At 47.3% G+C, this 13,298-nt stretch overlaps 1 long non-coding RNA gene across 3 annotated transcripts in view; it reads right to left on the reverse strand.

The window, feature by feature from the left end:
- Window positions 1-6,424: 6,424 nt before the first annotated feature.
- Window positions 6,425-13,298, reverse strand: part of LOC136709973 (uncharacterized) — a 10,691-nt gene continuing 3,817 nt past the window's right edge. Inside the window, exons 3-4 of one of the 3 annotated variants that reach the window (XR_010804550.1) lie at window positions 9,027-9,114; window positions 6,425-8,488 (exon numbers count right to left, since the gene is read on the reverse strand). This is a non-coding gene — a long non-coding RNA (uncharacterized lncRNA). Of the gene's footprint in view, window positions 8,509-9,026; window positions 9,115-13,298 lie in introns of all 3 variants that reach the window. The other 2 variants (XR_010804551.1, XR_010804549.1) reach the window with 2 other exon arrangements.

Consider the following 13,298-nt stretch of genomic DNA (forward strand, 5'->3'; position numbering starts at 1 on the left):
GGAGAACACACCACACTCCTCACAGACAGTCACCCGGAGGAAACCCACGCAGACACAGGGAGAACACACCACACTCCTCACAGACAGTCACCCGGAGGAAACCCACGCAGACACAGGGAGAACATACCACACTCCTCACAGACAGTCACCTGGAGCAGGACTCGAACCCGCAACCACCAGAACCCTGGAGCTGTGACATAGACACCACCTGCTGCTCCACTGTGCTGCCCACATTTCATTTCAGAGTCGAAAAGTACAGTTTCTGAAGTGTGTTTATTACGTTTCTTGTAGAGATTTGTGTTTTTGCTGAATTTTCTGTCTCTGACTCTGCGCTGCCCCTGCAGAAACAACATGAGAAATCCAATCAGAAGCAGCCACAGGAGAAGCGTTTAAACAGCAGGTGTGAACGGCTCTGTGCTTTGGCCGTCATTTGTGATCAGTTCACCCAAGATGCGTTTTAATGCCAGATGTGAACGGGAACCTTAGGGTCATCAGCCCATTCCCCAACACTTTCAAAAACGGCTGCCCACAGAGAAGTTAATTTGTTAAACAATGTTTTGCAGAACACATCGGTCCAGACTCTGTTTAGCAGACGTGTTTGTTTCCTGCCTCCTCACTGAATCCCTGATCTGATTTCCCTGGTCCCCGAGGGGGCATGGAACCCCTCCCTGAGGATTGTGGAGTCTTAACAACCCAACATCTCCTCCTCCTCCCAAAGCGTTTCAGAAGCAGCGCAGCGTTAGAGTTGTGTTTATTCTTTTAAATGGAGTGTCAGGTTACAGAAAGTTCATTATCAGCCTCGGAGAGCAGCCGGGAATGTGATGTTCTCCAAGGAAGAGCTGCTAATGGCTCCATTTCCCTGCTCGGCCGTGGAATGTGTAGATGCACTGGATTTTGAAGTTAAAATGCAAATTGCGTCCTCTGATGGATGTGCATTAGCCGTATTTGCAGCTGTGATATGGAAAGTGTGCAGCCGTGATGCATTTTAGTGGCGCTGCGTCGCCGCGTCCTGCTTTCATTATCATTTATTATACAGTAATGGTGGGAGACACAGCCCCCATTCTGACCCCGGGCTCCATCACATCTCAGGCACACGGTCATCCGTCCCAGAACACCATTTTACCAGCGTCTGCAGAGCGTTAGCCCTGAATACACACTGCAGCATGTAGATGCTTTCTACAACTGACTCCTGGAGCTCAGAGGCTATTAAATGGCCGTCATTGTTAATCATCAGTGTAATGTGGACAAGTGAGAGCTACAGATTTAGTTTTTAGTTTTCTTCAGGGTTTTAATGGCAACATCTCGAGAGCTTCCCTTGGTATTAATCTATTATCCATCTATGATTTGTTTGATGTTGAATAATCGCTTGTGTTAGTGAGAGAGAGAAGGTAGGACACACACACACACACACACAATTAACCTTACCTTAATTTGGTGGAGACTAACATTTATCTAATACACAACAAAAAAGGGAACAATTGAGCATAAGATAAAAAGAGAGTGTGAGAGTGATAGAGCAAGAGAGAATGAGAGAATAAAGAAAAACAAAGAAAGAGCACAGCAACAAGAGGTGAGAGAGAGATAGAGAAAAAGACAGAAGACAAATAGTGATACAGTGAGAAAGAGACAACACAAGGCAGAGAGAAGGACCGATTCAGAAAGAGAAGGAAAAAAATGGTAGCGTTTATTTTTTTAAATATAACTTAGAGAGTGATATAGATTGAGAGAGAGAGAGGGCAGAGACAGAGAGAGAGAGAGAAAGAGAGGGCAGAGAGACAAAGAGAGAGCAGAGACAGAGAGAGAGAGAAAGAGAGGGCAGAGAGACAAAGAGGGGGCAGAGACAGAGAGAGACACTGTGCTCATTGCTCAGAGCCAGTGTTGGGGCCAGTGGCTGCTCTCAGAGCGAGGTGGCAGCGAGGGCCTTGGTGGAGGAAGAGACCCAGAGATCCGCTGAACACCAGCCTAATGAACCCTCAGTGGCGCGGCTGGAATCGATGGCTCTCTGAACGAAGGCGGTGTACAGCATGGTGTTGGCATTAGTTTTAATTTAACGAGTGGGGCTGGCCCTGTGGCCGAGCTGGAATTGATCTCTTTAATTGCCCTTGAGAAACATGCTGGGAACAAAGCCCTTATTTTCCTGGCTCTAAAACTCTGGGCATGGATTTTACTCTTGTGCTCAGCTGCAGGTGGGGGCTCTTGGGGGGGGGGGGCGCCGGTGGGGCGCTGATGTGTAGAGATAGAGTCGGTACAGGGGGCCGCTGGGGGAGAGCCAGAGTTGGCGCTGAGTGTTAAAGCTTAGTGAGCCGTGCTATCACTGTGTTTTTAGCCTCTGGAAACACTGCCCTTTCCTCCACCACAGCCTGCATTTAAGACTGAGAGAGAGAGAGAGAGAGAGAGAGAGAGAGAGAGAGAGAATGAGAGTGAAAGTGAGAAAAATAGCAACAGGGTTAGAGAGAGAGGGAGAGAGAGCATATGAAAAATAGATACCGAGGCATAGAGAGAGGTAGAAGGGGAAGGAAAGAGTGAAAAAAGACCATTCCAACACTTCACCTCAGAATCTCTCACCTCCCACAAACACAGCACTTTCCAGACTAGTCTCCGTCTGTGCATCCAAAGCAAAACAGCAGTCGCAGCCACATTCAGCAGTAGCCAGCACTTTACAGAAACTGAAACACAATACGCAACAGATCTGACACCTCAGTCGTGGATGTTGAGGTGGTGGAGGTGTCTCCATTGAGTTGTTTCCGGTTTACACAGATCTACTCATACACTACTCCCCCGATCAGCAGGGACATGGAGGGTTAGGAGTAAATGATCGCGAGCAGGTAAAGCCAGCAATTGTACGTTTATTTTCTATCTCTAACTATTAGGCACAGCTGCCCCCAGTGGAGATATTCACAACTGAATGATTTCTTCATCGGCCCAAAGCATTTCATCAATGGGAAATATTTCATTCATTCATTCATTCATTCATTCATTCATTCATAGGGAGCCTACCGGGAATCACTGGGCAAAAGGCAGGAACACATCCAGGAGGGGGTGCCTGTCCTTCATAGGGCGGCATACACATTCACGTCTCCAATCCACATACCAATGTGTGTTTGTGTAGCATGGGAGGAAACCGGAGCACCCGGAGGAAACCCACGCAGACACAGGGAGAACACACCTCACTCCTCACAGACAGTCACCCGGAGGAAACCCACGCAGGCACAGGGAGAACACACCTCACTCCTCACAGACAGTCACCCGAAGGAAACCCACGCAGACACAGAGAGAACACACCACACTCCTCACAGACAGTCACCTGGAGGAAACCTACGCAGAACACACCTCACTCCTCACAGACAGTCACCCGGAGGAAACCCACGCAGACACAGAGAGAACACACCACACTCCTCACAGACAGTCACCCGAAGGAAACCCACGCAGACACAGGGAGAACACACCTCACTCCTCACAGTCACCCGAAGGAAACCCACACCACACTCCTCACAGACAGTCACCCGGAGAAAACCCACGCAGACACAGGGAGAACACACCACACTCCTCACAGACAGTCACCCGGAGGAAACCCACGCAGACACAGAGAGAGAGACTCTGTGAAAGGAGACACAGAAAAGGAGACATAGCCCACCAACGCACACACTGTGAAACAAGACTACAGTCTTCTGATGTCAAGTGCAGAGACTTTAGAATGGCCCCGCCCCCTCATCTGAGTCTGTCCAATCACAGCGCTGCGCTCTCACATAAATGTGGGTCCAAAGACGAGGTTAAATGCAGCAAAACAGACAATGAGCGCAGACAAATATGAGCACTGAGTAAAAACAGAGAAACTCCTCACTGCTGTGCGCTCGGGGTCGGGGTGAACAGCGAGCGGCTCATTATCATTTAAAGGAACAGGTGCGTTCTGAACAGAGCTGTTTACACAGGGGGAGAACACTGCTGTGGGGCTCGTGGGGTTTGGACCAAAGCAGGTCACAGACGTTTCATTAAGAAATAAAACTGTGTTCTTTTCAGAAGCATATATAGAAATGGGATCAGAACACAGTAAATCCAGTGCTGAGCTCCGGGAATAACCTGGAATAGAAAGGTGAGGGAGGTGAAATTACCCGGCACCGTAGCTCTTCCCTATCTCATCACCATTACAGCAGCCAGTTACAAACTGAGACTAATCCTTTTACAGCGGTGTGTGAAAGCCCTGCAGTGGCAGATTGGAGTCTGACAGGCTGCTCGGCAGCAGTAACGCTGTTTGTCAGTCGATCAGACGCCCCCTCTGTCTCCGCCATCAGTTCAGCTTCCCTCCCACAGAGCACGCAGCACCGAGGGATAGAGGGAGAGGATACAGATTGTGGTGGAGCGATGCCTTCAGGAGGAGCGTATATCACAGACGAGTGTGGAGGAGTTGACGGGGCGTCTTCGCCACCCCTGAATCCCCTGCCATGCGAGACATGTAAACAAATCAGTCTCCCTGCTGTCTTCACTGTTCCCTGGGATGAGGCCTGTGTGTGTGAGAGAGGCTGGGACAGGAGCTCCTGTCTGGAACCTGGAGAGCCAGTGTGAAATGATGGTAGCTGACCACATGCTGCCCCCTTTCTAACTCACAGAAAGACCTCTGGCTCCATGAGGTGATTAGCAGAACCCTGACGTTCGGTTACTGCCTTCCAGCTCCCTATTTATCCACACTGACATTTCCACAGAGCTGGAGTTAAAGGCCACGTCTGACCTTATAGATTCAGAGAGCAGTATTTTCAGGCCTAGAAGGATATAGCAGCAGTGTTTAATGACCTCATGCCCAAACTAGACCCTGACCAGTATCATTACAAGAAATAAAACTGAAGGTCTACCCTCAGGAGATTGAGAGGAGTCTGATTTCTGTGATGCCTCAGCACAACAGGCCTTGCTCTCTTACCATCTCCCTTCTCATGCTGCTAAATGGCACAGGCATCTGTCAGCTGCTGTGACAGATCTGGGCAGTTTACTTTCTCCTCTGGTGTGAAAAACTCTTAGGCTGTATTAGGAGCAGGTTGAATAGAAGTGTAGAGAGTGATCAGGAGGGGGGTGCTAGTCTTTCACAGGGCGACACACTCAAACATTCACTCACACCTACGGACACTTTTGAGTCTCCAATCCACCTACCAACGTGTGTTTTTGGAGTGTGGGTGGAAACCCACACAGACACAGGGAGAACACACCACACTCCTCACAGACAGTCACCCGGAGGAAACCCACGCAGACACAGGGAGAACACACCACACTCCTCACAGACAGTCACTCGGAGGAAACCCACGCAGACACAGGGAGAACACCCCACACTCCTCACAGACAGTCACCCGGAGGAAACCCACGCAGACACAGGGAGAACACCCCACACTCCTCACAGACAGTCACCCGGAGGAAACCCACGCAGACACAGAGAGAACACACCACACTCCTCACAGACAGTCACCCGGAGGAAACCCACACAGACACAGAGAGAACACACCACACTCCTCACAGACAGTCACCCGGAGGAAACCCACGCAGACACAGGGAGAACACACCACACTCCTCACAGACAGTCACCCGGAGGAAACCCACTCAGACACAGGGAGAACACACCACACTCCTCACAGACAGTCACCCGGAGGAAACCCACGCAGACACAGAGAGAACACACCACACTCCTCACAGACAGTCACCCGGAGGAAACCCACGCAGACACAGGGAGAACACACCACACTCCTCACAGACAGTCACCCAGAGGAAACCCACTCAGACACAGGGAGAACACACCACACTCCTCACAGACAGTCACCCGGAGGAAACCCACGCAGACACAGGAAGAACACACCACACTCCTCACAGACAGTCACCCAGAGGAAACCCACGCAGACACAGGGAGAACACACCACACTCCTCACAGACAGTCACCCAGAGGAAACCCACTCAGACACAGGGAGAACACACCACACTCCTCACAGACAGTCACCCAGAGGAAACCCATTAGAACACATTACTAATTAACTTTAGTATATATTTTTTATAGATAAATAAATTATATAATTGTGTAAATCTCCAAAAATACAAGGGTTTAGTAGAGGGTTAAGGTTGATTTTTCATCCTGGATGGGTGTCAGAAAGTTTGCTTGTACATCCATAAAAACCGAACTATATTTAATACTCACTGTATGCTGGGAATGATCTTTTAGTGAAAATGTGTATGAAGTCACAGAGACAGAGCTGATCTAAGCTTCTTAAAACTGCAACTAGTGGGAATTCTATACCAGTCCAGCCCCATCGTAAAACACCTCATCCACCTTAAATGATTATCTGATTAGCATAAGCAAGTAGCTGATCAGGAAAAGGAATAAATGACTAGCAGTACAGAACAGTTATTGATTTTAACTTTATTAAAACTACAGCTTCAAAATCACTGTGATGGTCCACTGAGCTGTAGCTGCTACTCCAGGCTCAACAGTGCAGAAACTGCACTATGTAGCTTTTGGAGAAGGGTAGGAAACCACCCTCCAAACACACACACTTCGATTTCAGTGCAGTGTTGTAAAAATGTTTTATTTTAACTCAAATGGTGGATTCTTTTCTCCAATACCCTGAAACCTCAGTGTGATTTCTTTAATATCAAACGTGGGTGGTGGCACTTGGAAGACTCAGAGCCCCAGAGACCTCTGAACCCGAGCTCTGGCTGCAGACAGCAGGGAGGAGGTTAGAAGAAGACTGTTAGCTCCAGCTCAGCAGTGGAGGACACCTTTAACATCAGTGGTGTTGATGTGTTGGAGGTCATCTCTCCCTCCGCCCACTGCTCCTCACCTCCTGCAGCGGGAGCCGGTGTACGTGGGTCTGCATCAGGAACTGGAGGAGGAGGAGGAGGCGGCGTGCTGCCTAAGCTGCACCAGAATGGCTCCCCACTCAACTGTCCATGTTCAGCATGAGGCTAACAAGCACCTTCACCTCCCTGCACCATCCCTCCACCCATTCAGTTTGATGGTTAATATATACACTTTAAGAAAAGCATCAAGCTGTCCAGGACGTGGCTCTCCAGAACCTGTCCATCAATGATGCAGAAGAATGACATCACACTCTTCAGCTGTCAGATTGTGTGTCATCACCGTGGGAACACCTACAATTTTCACTTTCCGTCCTTTGTTTGGAGAAAAGCTTGTGATGGTGTGTCACAACCGGTTCTGCCAATCACACACAGCCATGATCCGTCTGTGCAAACCTTCACCGTCCCTCCACGTGTTGTGTCAAGATTACTGTTAGTCCCTGAATAAACGCTGATGAGCCATGTGCCTGTTTGTGGAGACCTAAGCAGAATTTGCTCCAGAGCCAGTCCTCCACTTTAAGGACTCTCTCCAGTTCCTTTTCAAGATCTTACCCCTCTCCACACCATAAATAATGCAGGCAGCTTTCAGCACTGCTCCAACAGAGGGATTTCATGTCTCGCCTGCGACAAACTGGCTTGTTTTTGTTTTTCCCCGCTGCTGGTGTTCGGCGGCGGTGTCAGTTTTGTCAGTCGGCAGAGCTTTGAAGAAGCTAAAGCCTGTCACACGAGTGCAGCCTTCAAAGAACCCAACCATATTTTAAAGAAAGGAGCAGCAAGAGTGGGGGCTTCGCTGCTTACAATGCTGTCAAACCCTCACGCCTCAAGGTAGGGCAGCCTTGATATAGTCTTGACACAGAAAGACAAACAAACGGCTATTGTTAGCATTAGCCTTCACCGTGTTCACAGTCTCCCACGGTAAACATGAACAGACAACATTATTAACAATTAATAATGGCAACAAAAACAGATATTGGGACTAATGTTAGCATCCAAACATCAAGATCCGATAGAAAACAGAGAATGCTTTTAAAGAAGGAGCTGAAGTGAGGTGGGAATTCCTGTTTGTGGACAGTTTCCATGTTATGAACTCTATATACAGTGCAGGGTAATAAGGGTGGAACCAGAAATGCCTGCCTGGAAATACTGTGGTTGGACTTGGAGTAAGGAACTGCAGAAATAGAGAAGCAAGTCAACAGTCTTCGGTCGTGTTCTAGTAAAACCTCATTAGGTCCAACCTGGTTTCTGAGCCAATCATCAGGAGATCAGGAGGTTGAACTGCGCTGCCTTATCCATGGCCCGCACACTACAGGATTGTTTAAGGTGGACACACACACACTTCAAATTTACGATTGACCATCAGGGTGGCCCTGAGGTTGTGAGTCCAACAGGGCACAATTGGCCTGGCTCTCTGGGACAGTTGGCTCTCTGGCCCCAATCTTCCTCCATCCCTTAGCTCATGGTGCTAGAGAGCATAGGTGTGTGCCATCTGATGTGAAAGGTTTGGGCAGTTTGCATTCTCTTCTGAAGTGTTGTTTTTAAATGGCATAGCGTAAGCAGAAGTTTGAGAAAAAGTGGTGGGTTGGCTTGACGTCTTGGAGGTAGTTTGCTCTCGTCCACACCTTCGGGAGGGTGTGATCAGAGGAGACCGTGGGGAAACTGGTGATAACTACAAATGGGAAGAGAATTCTTAGAAAAAAAACAAAAATTAAAACACACACACTAAATACAGCAGTTTATAACACTTTTACTGTGATTGGTGCCAAATGTTGTCTAAAAGAGCTCACTATAAAGGACTTTGTCACTAAAGTTAGTGTTTTACACTGAATACAGGAGGTCCTTGGGTTACGTCAGTTCCGAGTTACGATGTTTTGTGGTTACGACACATCTCCCATTTACTGTATAAAGCCTTGTTCTGACTTAAGTGGTTTTGCATCGTAAACGTCGTAACGTGAACTTCGTGTGTGGTGTGCGCGGCGGAAGAATACACGGTTACGCGGCTCGGGACCGAGGAGGATAGGTGTTACAACAGGATAAGGGCTTACAATATATGTTATTTACGTATAGTATGTATGTATGTTCCGACTTACACCGAAAATCGGTTTACGACGCAACGTAGGAACGGATCAACATCGAGGACCTGTACTGCGTATAACGTGAGTGTTCAGTGATATTTCTCTTAGTCAACAGTGAGGAAGCTCCTTCACCTTCATTGCTATGCAGTCAGTCATTATACCACACCCCTCTCCGCCGATGCCCCGCCTCCTACGCTAGATCAGGGCCAAATCTCTGAAACTGAAAAACAAGGGTCCAAAATCTGAAAGTGAAAATAAAATGTGTGACTGAAAATATATATGAAACTTTAATATGGAGCTTCAAAGTGCTCCTGTGTGGTCAGTGGAGCTGAGGGAAAGGACAGAGTGTAGAAACAAGGAGGCTACTTTAAAGCTGTGGCTGATAGGTGTAGACTGAAAGTTCACCTGCGGTGCTGTACTTAATGGAACAGAGGTCCTGATTATAACACATAGAATCTAAGCTAATTTGTCACACAGGCAACAGGGCTAATTGAAGTTTACATCCCCCTGGTGTGTCCAGAGGAATGAAAGGTCAGTAACTCAGCAGCATTGCCTCCAGGCAGCAAGTCATCCATCTCTGCCTCTGCCAATCTCCCTCTCTCCCTCCCCCTCAATGCAGCTTAAAACATAAGGACCTCTCTCTCCACAGCACAGTCACTGCCTTCTCTCTCTTCCTGTCCACTCCTTTCACTTTCTTTTCTCTCTGTAATTGCACCAAACCTTGTGTCCGTCGCCTCTGAAACTCGTCAAAGCATCGTGGGTCGCCTGCAACACGGTGGTCTGTCTTAACAGAAGCTTAAACCGAATCAGAAACAAAAGCAGGGGATCAGAGCCACAGGTCCGTCATTATCAGGGTTCGAGGAATGTGTGACCTTGTTTAGGGATAAAAGCTATGAGAACTACAAGAAGAAATGCTGTATTGTCAGTGGGTAATTGCACCTTGCCTGCAGCCTAACCCCCTTCTCTCTGCCTGTTGTTCAGACGCTGTGAATGCTTGGAGAAAATAAAACCCTCAATCCTCTACTACTCTAAAGATTTTGGTTCCTTTTCTCTACCCAGCTTTTGTTTGGCTGTGAAAAGTTCCTGCCTGAAAAGAAATAATTAGCTGTATTATGTCTTCAGGGCCATGTTTGCGCTCCTACTTTTGCAGCGGCGCAACCACACAAGGCCCACACACACACCTATGCCCTGCTCATTAGCAGCTCAGCACAAGACAAGCATATCTCAGTATTCACACAGCACTGTGTGGACTCTTCCAGGCTCAGAGCAGGTTACTGAGCTGCCTGGTTCATCCTGTTTTTGGTAATTACTCACACAGAGGTGTCAGTGTTACTTGGTCGATGTTCTCTAATGACTGGGCAATATACACCACGTCAAAAGCTTTGTTGACAGCCCTTATAATTAGTGAATTCCACGACTCTAAATCGGACATATACCACCTCCTTTTTCCACAGGCGAACACAGTTCTGGGATCTCAATGAAACATCTGGTCAAAATGTGAAAAGGATCAAACAATACAGCATTTTTTCTTACTCTGAAAAAGGGGTCGTGCTAAACAGGGCTGTTTAGACGGCCTGCTGAGAACGAGCTTCTAAACCAAACACCAGGCAGGCGCCCTGCAGCGAGGAGCGAGTAGAAACTGTCACTTTAGTTTTCTGTTCTTGTTTTCTCAGTTTTTTTTTTTTTTACTCAGTGTTCTTATTTATCTGCACTATTTATGACAGCATTGCTCTGTTTAACTTCGTCTTTTGGGCTCTTATAATCACAGGTCTAGCGCTGTGATTGGAGAGACTCCGATAAGGAGGCAGGACCATTCTGAAATGACTGCTGTCTTGTAAGACACAGCACAATCACAGTGACTCTGATTCATTTAAATCAACTCTTCACAAACTTGGTTCAGGAAAATGAGGTGAACACTTTTGAAACACATACTTTTCAGTATCTAAATAAATTTTAAACAGATCCCACACACACACACACTAACACACCACCGCCACGTCAGTGCCATTGCAGCTTTGAGAGATGATCCACCACCAAATCATACCTGCCCTTTGAGAGTCATCTGGAGGTCCTGACCCTTGAAGAGTAGAGTGAAAGTATGGTAGGCAACAGATGGACTGCAGTCTGTAACTGTAGAACTACCAAGTGTGTACCATGTAGCTGAGAGAATGGAGTGAGTGTAGAAACAAGGAGGTGGTCATAATATTACAGTTGATCAGAGTATGCATGAGGACATTATAAGCCCACCAGCACGTGCTAGGACTCTCACAGTAGTCATCAATTTCACACAACCAAAGGAAACCGTAGCTCCCGTTCGAGTTTAGCTCTTTTCCTGTTCGTGAACCTAATCTGGAATGTTTTGTTGTGTTTCCACCAACATAAGTTCATTTCTGAACCAGAAAAGTTCATTCCCAGATGGAACCATCGAACAGTAGTTTCTCCAGCAGAAATGGTAACGAAGCTGGTGGGTGTGTCGAACTAAAGAAGCTCCAGAAAGAGCTCAGAACCTCAAATAAAGTGTTATGGCCCAGTGGAGCTTGACAGAGCATTTGCAGCATGTGTTATAAATAAATAAATGGAAATAAAAACAGGAAAATGCTCTGTTTTCTGGGTCTGTGCCTCAGCCCAGGATTCCCATAATGGTGGACATCCCTAAATAGTTCTCAGCGATTCACCTTGGCATGACTGAGGTCACATATCTCAATGATGAGCAGAATGGAAAGAAGGCAAAAGGATATTCCTAAAATATCACCCATTCCATACTAGAGCACAAATCCCTACAGCCATTCCACAGATTCTGGGTCTCTCCCACCTGCTCTGAATATCAGGTGTTCCCATCACTCAGCATTCTTTAAGTATACATACACACAGACACACACATTCCCAGATGGCCCGGAATACCGAAGCAAATCCAATATTTATTTATTATCCTCTTTGTTTTCATAGCTTGGAGCTGGAATGTGTGTGTCATGTCCTAGCTTGGTGTGTTTGTGTTTATCCGCTACAGAAATGTGCCTCCAACCATTTTCAAAAGTGTGCAGAGTTGTGCAACACTTTCAGTTTATTTACATTTGTCAGCATTTTTGTTGTTTTTAACGAAGACCTCCAGGAAACATTCAGAAATACCTTGTTTGCCCCTCTTCCTCCTGTTCTTCAGCGCTGCAGTGACACTGACGTGGTGGTGGTGTGTTAGCGTGTGTTGTGCTGGTGTAGAGTGGATCAGACACAGCAGTGCTGCTGGAGATTTTAAACCCCTCAGTGTCTGGACTGAGAACAGTCCACCGACCAAAAACATCCAGCCGACAGCGTCCTGTGTCACTGATGAAGGACTAGAGGACGAGCGACACACACTGTGCAGCGACAGATGAGCTACTGTCTCTGACTCTACATCTACAAGGTGGACCAACGAGGGAGGAGTGTCTCACAGAGTGGACCCCACTACATCACAAGGTTACAAGTGGTATTTTCCTGATGCCCAAGTCTGTATAAACTCCATTCTGGTGAGTAGCTGATGGCACCCATCCACAAACACACAAGTAATGGCAGGTGATTATGTTCTGGATCATAAACGCCACTCCAACTCAACCCCAAAGGTACGGGATGAAGCCCCAACACTCCATAGTACACAGATCCACTTCTCCACAGCCTGATGCTGGGGCTTCATACCCCTCAGGACCATGATTTAAGGCACTTTTCTATGTAGGTGGGGGACAATCTGTTTTGACTCAAAGGATGCTCTAAAATACAACGTTTACACAGTTACACTATGATCAATATCACACACAGTAGGTAGGAAGACACGTAGGTCCACTGGTTGTTCGGATTGTACATGAAACGGCTGTAATTTTAGGGTAGACATCGTGACGGTTGGCTCCCACCAGCAGCATTAAAGAAACCTGAGCTGGTAATAATCTCTTCACCTCAAATCACACTGAATGACTTTGTTAAAACCTCTGCGACCAAAATATGTAGAAATTTCAGTGCCGTTGCCCCTTTAAGAGACATCCTCAGAGTACACAACAGCACAATTTAATATAGCAATCTATCACATCCATAAAAGCTGGTTATTCCCTCTGGATGGCGGTTACTTTTCAGTACGTCGTCTTCTAATGTTTTACATCTTACTGGAAAAGCCCTAAAGCATGGCCCGACACCTCTGACTGTGGGCGGCGTGAACTTATTAGCGCCTCGGCCTCTCGCAGGCTCAGCTGATTTATCTGTGAGGAGAGTGTGTTAATAACCCCAGTGGGGAATTGTCACAACACCAGTTTTGTTGAGCTATTGTCCATCCCTCACCCCCCCAGGGCTTCTTGACTCTGCAGCTAAAGGACAGTAGGAGTGACCCTGTGTGCCTGTTTGTTCCCCAATTCGTTCTGCAGGATCTCAGACTCCCACAAGGTGCCT

This window comes from Hoplias malabaricus, chromosome 11 (assembly GCF_029633855.1).
Source record: "Hoplias malabaricus isolate fHopMal1 chromosome 11, fHopMal1.hap1, whole genome shotgun sequence".
Classification (NCBI taxonomy): Eukaryota; Metazoa; Chordata; class Actinopteri; order Characiformes; family Erythrinidae; genus Hoplias; species Hoplias malabaricus.